This window comes from Gallinula chloropus (genome assembly GCF_964237585.1).
Source record: "Gallinula chloropus genome assembly, chromosome: Z".
NCBI lineage: Eukaryota > Metazoa > Chordata > Aves > Gruiformes > Rallidae > Gallinula > Gallinula chloropus.
This window is the reverse complement of record NC_140089.1, coordinates 4,684,478-4,692,315: the sequence shown is the minus strand read 5'-3', so window position 1 is coordinate 4,692,315 and position 7,838 is coordinate 4,684,478.

Below are 7,838 nucleotides of genomic sequence, written 5' to 3'. Positions count from 1 at the left end.
GCAGTGTCTAAAATTTTCTGTAGAAAAATTTTCACTCTTCACTCTCATTTCTTCAAAATCTGAACTTCTGTGACTGGCAAAATCAGCTCTGGAGAGTCATACTTCAGCCAACACATCATCTGTTATCCACCTTTGTTTTATCATCAGTTTCAGTGGACTGAAGTCAATCTTTTTTGATAGTGCTACTCTGCAAGTGCTCTTAGGGGAAGGAAAAAAAAAGAAAAAAGAAGCAATTTGTTCCTTCTTTTCTACTGTATGTTGGTTGTTCTCCAGCCCTGCACAAAAGCTGAACTATTGACACGTTTCATTAGTTATTTATTGAACAACATAGGCAATTTTGAATAGTTTTGCCTGTGTGCTGTGCTTTTGAGACTGTATTTATTGCCTACCATGTCAAGAAAATCACACCAAAAAAAAATCTCACTCACGATACATTTCAAAATGATTAATTTTCTAGGACAGCACCACACTCTCTGTGACCAAAATTCAATGCTTTGCTGTGAAAGCCATCTGATTTTATTCACAGACTTTTGGGCCTTTTCAGTCTGAGGACAAGTGTGACACTGAAGGCAAATAGCAGAAGAGCAGCTGTTAGAAAAAACAGTGCTCTAACTATGGTATTTTCTAAGTATATCAGGTGTGTGATTGAAGCTACTCAGGACCATGTTTCAGCAAGATCTTGAGTTGTGACATAGAATTAATTTTCATGTCTGAAAAGGTGTACATTATTGCCAGTAACAAACCTTTTTCTGTACTAAACAAAGTACTGAGAACAGTTCTGAATCATTCATGGTAATGCTTCTATCCTCCCGTGTAGCCCTAAATATTCTTAGACTGTCACATTACTCGGGACAAATTAAATAATGAACTTACTTAACATTGGTCTGTGACAGCATAATGAAGAAGCTGAGGTATGATTAATCAAGAAGGAACGGAAAGATGGCAGTGCTACCAGTGCCAATTCACATTTTTATGGAATATGCTTTTAATCAAAAGAAATGTGACTTCAGTTTTTATGAGACTAACGGGGTTGACTGATAAAAGTGACCCCATATCATGTTGTCTGCCTGCTTCAATGGCCAACCTAGCAGTGTTGTCTGACTTAGCAATGCAGGGCAGGATGACTGGTGGATGAGAATCTTGACATGAGCCAGCAGTGTGCTCTTGCAGCTCGTAGGGCCAATGGTATCCTGGGCTCCATCAGGAGAGGAGTGGCCAGCAGGGACAGGGAGGTGATTGTCCCTCTCTACTCTGCCCTCGTGTGGCCCCATCTGGAGTCCTGTGTCCAGATCTGGGGCCCTCAATACAAGAAGGATGTGGAACTGTTGGAGAGGGTTCAGAGGAGGGCCACAAGGATGATTAGAGGGCTGGAACACCTGCCCTACAAAGAGAGGCTGAGGGAGCTGGGCTGGCTCAGCCTGGAGAAGAGAAGACTGTGGGGGGACCTCACTGCAGCCTTCCAGTACCTGAAGGGAGCTTATAAGCAGGAGGGGATTCAACTTTTTAAGAGAGCAGATAATGGCAGGACAAGGGGGAATGGACTAAAGCTAAAGGAGGGAAGGTTTAGATTAGATATTAGGGGGAAGTTTTTTACAGAGAGAGTGGTGAGGTGCTGGAAGGGGCTGCCCAGAGAGGTGGTGGATTCCCCTTCTCTGGAGGTGTTCAAGGCCAGGTTGGATGGGGCCCTGGGCAGCCTTGTGTAGCTCCAGGCCTGGAGGTTGGTGTCCCTGCCTGTGGCAGGGGGGTTGGAGCTCTGTGATCCTTGGGGTCCCTTCCAACCCAGACCATTCTATGATTCTATGATTCTATGATTCTATGACTGAAGGCTAACAGGTGGCCAATAAAGCACACGTTATTATGAACCAGGAGTCAACCAGTAGACCCCAAAAAACTGTTGTGAGTGTAAAAACTGTCATGTAAGTGTCTTCCTGGCAGGATTCCCATTGATCAAGGGTTGTCTCTGTTCTTTCCAATGTTTTATTGACTGTCTGAAGCTAAAAAAAAAAAAATCACAACTGGCAATATTTGCAGATCACAGAATCACAAGGTTGGAAAAGACCTTTAAGATCATCAAGTCCAACCATTCCCATCCTAAGCTAAACCATATCCCTAAATACCTCATCTACCCTTTTTTTAAACACATCCAGGGAAGATAATTCAACCCCTTCCCTAGGCAGCCTGTTCCAGGCCCCGACAACTCAAGATGATGCAAGCTTTGGACAAGAGAGAGACATTGCTCATTACATGGGAGTCAAACAGCATATTTTAGTTTTGTAGCTCATCTGGATCAGGCAAAACATTTTCTACTACTTGCAAGTCAAATGCAAAGTCAAGCATCACTGGGCCGCAATTGCCATCGCCTGCAGAGCGGTGTTCCTGTTGAAAAGCAAAAACCTTGCAGAGGCTGAGCATCTACAGGTGACTCAACAGTAATTCTCACCTTGAGACTGCTGAAAGAGGATTAAGAGACCAGGAATTAGTGAGTAGAGAGGTATCGTTTTGCATTTTCATACAACCTGGGAATGGTGTGACGCAACCAGGACGCTGTCTCATGTCCACAGGTTGCCAGGTCCAACTTTTAAAATGGAAGCTGAAAAACTGCCTATGTCAGGCACATAAATGTATATCTGCTTATCAAAAAAAAAAAAAAAAAAGAAAAGAAAAAAGGACAGAAAAAAAGATGTGCTTACATGAGATAAGTAGTTTTTACAGGGAGAAATGCACTGATGAGGTCAGGTTTTCCTTGGAAGAGTGAAAAAGCACAGCTGAAAAACTGTAGGTGTCAAGAATAGGCACATATCTTTAATGGACAGAGGACACCACCAGTACAAGGGAAGAGAAGAGCTCTCTATGCCTTTCTATCCTGCTTCAAAGATGTGTTATGGCACATTTGTAAGCTTAATGTAGGGCGTCCTGTGAAAATCTACATCCTGTGAGACACAGGTGCCATGATCTCAGGTTTGGTCAGGTTTTCTAACCTGAGAGGGTGGGTTAAAACACCTAACTTTGCAGTTTTAGGAGGCTATTCCCTGTAGGTACTCAATAGTCACTGGAGGGAGACAGAGTCCTCTGTGAGAGCATTTAAAGACTGTTTTCAGGAGAAGCCTTTTTGTTTTTACTACAGCTGCATGGGATGTCCAGAGAGAGAACAATTTCCCAATTTCCTGATGCTGGTGATGAGGCAAGGATGGTGTGGTGCTGATGTTTGTGCCTTGACCCCCTGTCTTGTGCTCCTCAGCAGCTGATAGCACCTGGACTGCCCCACTTGCACAGGCAGGGAGGGGGAAAAGGACACGCCAAAAGCACTATCTCAAGCATCCCAGGAAGCAGAATAGTCTCATGGAAGAGAAGCAGTCCAGTAGCAGGTGGTACTTCAGGTGTGATGTGTGCACAGAGGCAAAAGAAGGCAGAGCAATCAAAGCCCTAAACTCTGCTCTGATGCCAGTGTGAATGGCGTGCCTCATTATTTGGATGCCAGCCCCACAGCACAACAGTCTGGGGCAGGGGAAGCTCAGTTTAATTGGTCTCTGTTGCTCAGGAGGCACTGTTAGCATTCTGCTCCCAGGAAGAGGAACCAAAGGGGACCCCAAAGCTGGCAGCATGGCAAGGATCCAGCCTGTCTTCACGGACAACTAAAATTATATTTCTGCAAAAACAAATATCTGAGCTGCCCAGCCATGCAATCCTTTGAGGAGCAAGGAAAATCAAAGCATGGAGAACATTCTCTGTGTTGTCAGTGTACAAGCAGCCCATGCCTCTCCCTCTCTGAGCACCTTTCATTCTGTGCAGCTGTGACATAAAGGGTTTCCTTCTCTACAACCAGGGAAGTAAGGTCAGAAAGGACTGCTGGTATCACATAGTAAAGATGTCTTTTATTTCCCAGCTGCAAAAGTTTGTGAAGGAACATAACACAAGAGGTATTTTTTACCAGAAGCTTGCCAGCTGAGAGAAGCAGAGCAGCAGCACCAGCAGTTTCTGTAGCTGCTCTGCCTGATGGGAGCTGCCATCGTGTGTCTGAGGGCAGGAGCTGGGCCCGTAGGGACCATTAACAAGCTGGGGTTTTACCTGCAGATCTATCAAAACACAGAGTTATTAACAAAGCCCCACACGGAGAGAGGAGCACACAATTGCTTCCAGCAACGCTAAACTTAAGGGCTGCAGATCACACAAACAGTGGGGTAGTGTCACAACACCCCTCATCTCCCCCACATTGACAAGTACTTGCTCCTGAAGAAGAAAAGGAGCTCCTGCTGCTCGACCAGGAGTTGGGAAGGGGAGTGCTGAGGAGGGATGCAGAGTTAAGCTCCCACCAGGGGCAAGAAGCCTGAAAATCGCTCTTAAACTGCTTTGTGGTATTTTTCCTTCGTGACAGGCTTGCGTCAGGAACAGGGATTAGCAGTTGAAGGTGCAGATCAAGCTTTTATGGCACGGCTTAGGCTAACGAGGTCTGTGCAGCTGCAGCAGCGGAACCAGAAGGATGCCCAAGGGACATGAGTGGGTGCTGCTCTGCAGAGCATGTTGTCAGCCTGCTGCAATGACCAGGCAGCTCCCAGTGCCCCTGAGGGCTGTTGGGGGAGTGCCTTCAGCAGACAGGTCCATCTCCAAAGCCTGGTGAAGGCAACTAGAGCCCTTCTGACATCTTCTGCTTGAAACACACACTGCGGGCCTTGATCAGACTTGTGTTTCATGTTTCTTTGTCTATGAAGCTGGATCGATAAGTCACACAAGTGCTGCCAAGCCATGGAGTCTCTCTGTCCCTTTGTGGAGGTGGAAGAAAGTAATTCCACCAACAAAGAGGTTTCTCCATCCCCACATGCAAGCCAAGGTGAGCCTGATACCCTCCCCAGCCACAAATATAGTGTGTATGTTTACATTCATCTTTTGCTTGCTTGGGGATTTGTAGTTGAGAAAGTTCTGGGTGGATCAGGAGTCTTTTTGATGCAGGAGAAAACTGGGACACAGATAGAATGGCTTGCCTGTGAGGAATTTGCCCCTGTACTTGGCATTGGTGAAGCTGCACGTTGAGTGCTGTGTCCAGTTTTGGGCCCCTCACTACCAGAAGGACATTGAGGTCCTGGAGCGTGTCCAGTGAAGGACAACCAGGCTGGGGAAGGGGCTGGAGGGAAAATCCTCTGAGGAGCAGCTGAGGGAGCTGGGGGTGTTCAGCCTGGAGAAGAGGAGGCTGAGGGGAGACTTCATCACCACCTACACTGCTCTGACAGGAGGGTGCAGAGAGGTGGGCGATGGTCTCTTCAGCCAGGGGACAGGAGATGGGACAAGGGGCAATGGCCTCAAGCTGCACCAGGGCAGGGTCAGGTCAGATATTAGGAAAAAATTCTTCCCTGAAAGAGTTGTCAGGGCCTGGCACAGGCTGCCCAGGGAGGGGGTTGAGCCACCATCTGTGGATGCGTTTAAAAAAAGGGTAGATGAGGTACTTAGGAATATGGTTTAGCTTAGGACAGGAACGATTGGACTCGATGATATTAAAGGTCTTTTCCAACCTTGTGATTCCATGATTCTGTGAATTGTGGAATATTTATTAATTTACATTTAAATAGTAATTAACATTAAAAAAATTGGCTAGACAAGGCTCTAGGCACCTAACACAATAACAATAACAATAACAATAATAATAAATTATAGTATTATTATATATAATACAATATATATTCTAATAATATAGTATATATTATTATAACATATAATACAGTAATATAATATATTATTATATTATTATAGTATAATAATAATACATAACAATACATTATATTATTATAATATATAATACAAGAACATACAATTTATTATTATTATTATTATTATTATTATTATTATTATTATTATTATTATTATTATTATTATTATTATTATTATTATTATTATTATTATTATTCTAAAGTCCTAGCAGCAAAAACAATTCTTTGAAACAGTATTGTAGGCAGCCAGTTACAAAAGCTTTGCTGCAGTCCTACACCACCCCAGGATGAAAATCCCTATTGCTCTCCAAAAAAAACTTACAGAACAGATGTCTTTTGCAGCATGCCCAGAAGAGCGACAGCCCTAAATCATGAGCATCATGCAACAGAGAGGTTAAGATTATCTGTGCAACCTTAACTTCAATATCACATATGCCCTGGCTTGGCATGCCTTTGCAAGCTCTCAGCCTTTTAATGAAGACCTTTAAAAGTATTTCTGCCTCCTCGCCTGTCTGTTCACCAAGCCTGTTATTAAAGTGAAAGTGTGAATCTCCTAGCATTCTTAAAGTGCTACTTTGGAATTAAAGGGCGATAGGGTGTCAGAAATGAGAGGCACAAAATGAGTTTATTTCTTTAAGAGCATTGCAAAGCTCTTTAGAGCTTAAGTTTGGGGGCAGGGAGGTTTGTTTTCATGTTTTTTTTTTTTTTTAATAAAAAAGCAAAAGTGATGAGTTTGATAGAGCTTTTCCTGCTCTGCACCACACAGGCAGGTAGCAGGTACAAAACCAAGATCCAAAGCATTTTGTTAACTGTTGTATAGTCAAGAATACTTGGGAAATGGCCTGCTCACTGACAGCGTCCTCTGGCACATTAAAAAGACCTGAATAGTAAGTCCCTATGTAAAGTATCACAGCCCTTACTCAGGAGGCCTACATGGGATCTGGATGATCTTTGAAAAATCTCCTCCATCTTCAGTTTCTTCTAAACCCCTTGGCTTTTCAGCAGAGATGCTTGAAGACCTTACCCCACCAGCATCCTCATGTTGGTGTACATACTCCTGCCTATAAAGACAGAGCCATCTGCTTTAATACCATCACTGAGCTCCTGGAAGGCTACGTGATGAATGCTGTGTGTGCCTCCACCACCTGAGTTACCCATAAGGCTCCAAAACCACATGAATGTCACAAAACACCTGTCTTGACACACAGAGGGATGTGCTGATGACGAGGGAAGTGTTGACCAAGAAGAAAACCTGCAGAAGAGGCAGGATGCCACCTTGTGAGCCAGCTCCCCTGTTCCTGAAACAGCCAGGCAAAGACCATCTGCCTTCTGCTTAGTCTCTACTTTGGGATAAAAAAGCATCAACCTCAGGGAGATACAGTCTTCCAGGAGTGAGACTGAGCCAAGGGGCTGCAGTGTGAATGCTACATGGCCTCTCTGTCCCTTCCTGTCTGACTATTTCTGTTTACCAGCTAAAGGGTTGCTAAGCCTGGTGGTGTGGGCAAAGCATAGGAGTGGGACCATCTGCTGATGGAGACCATGATTGCACCAGTTCTCCAAAACTCAAGAGGAAACTCAGGAAGGCAGTGGTGAAGCATCAGGTTCTTTTAAAATAACTGGATCTAGTCCAATGACCAGAATTGGATTTTCACAACATTTTTGGTAAGGAATGGGGGTAGTTGCCTGGGGCCACTGGCTGCCAAAGAGCAAGATCAGAGGAAACGACCAAGCACCTGGGAGATGGAGAGGAAGGGTCCTTCTGAAGCCTCTCTAAGTATCTGAAAAACAGGTCAGCAAACCTATGCAGGAGAATCTGGTACTTCTCTCTGCTGGTGAAATTAACTTCCTTATAATCTAGGAGGCTGGAGAAATCCACTGCCAGAGAGAAGATGGGAGAAGAAAAGGCCCTGCTAATGCTCTCTCTTCAGCAGGCATTTGTGGCTTGTTTGAAGGGGACATGCTAGCGCTAGCAGAACTATGAGATGAGCTACGTGGCCTGACCCCAGCTGTCAGCAAAACCACAGAAGTTTCTCAGAAACAGCAGTCGGTCTGTTTAGCTTTGTCAGAGAAAAAAATCAGTGTGAGTGGGCAGCTCACACTCTCACTGCTGTAAAAACTGTTATGGCTAAGAGATTTATATTG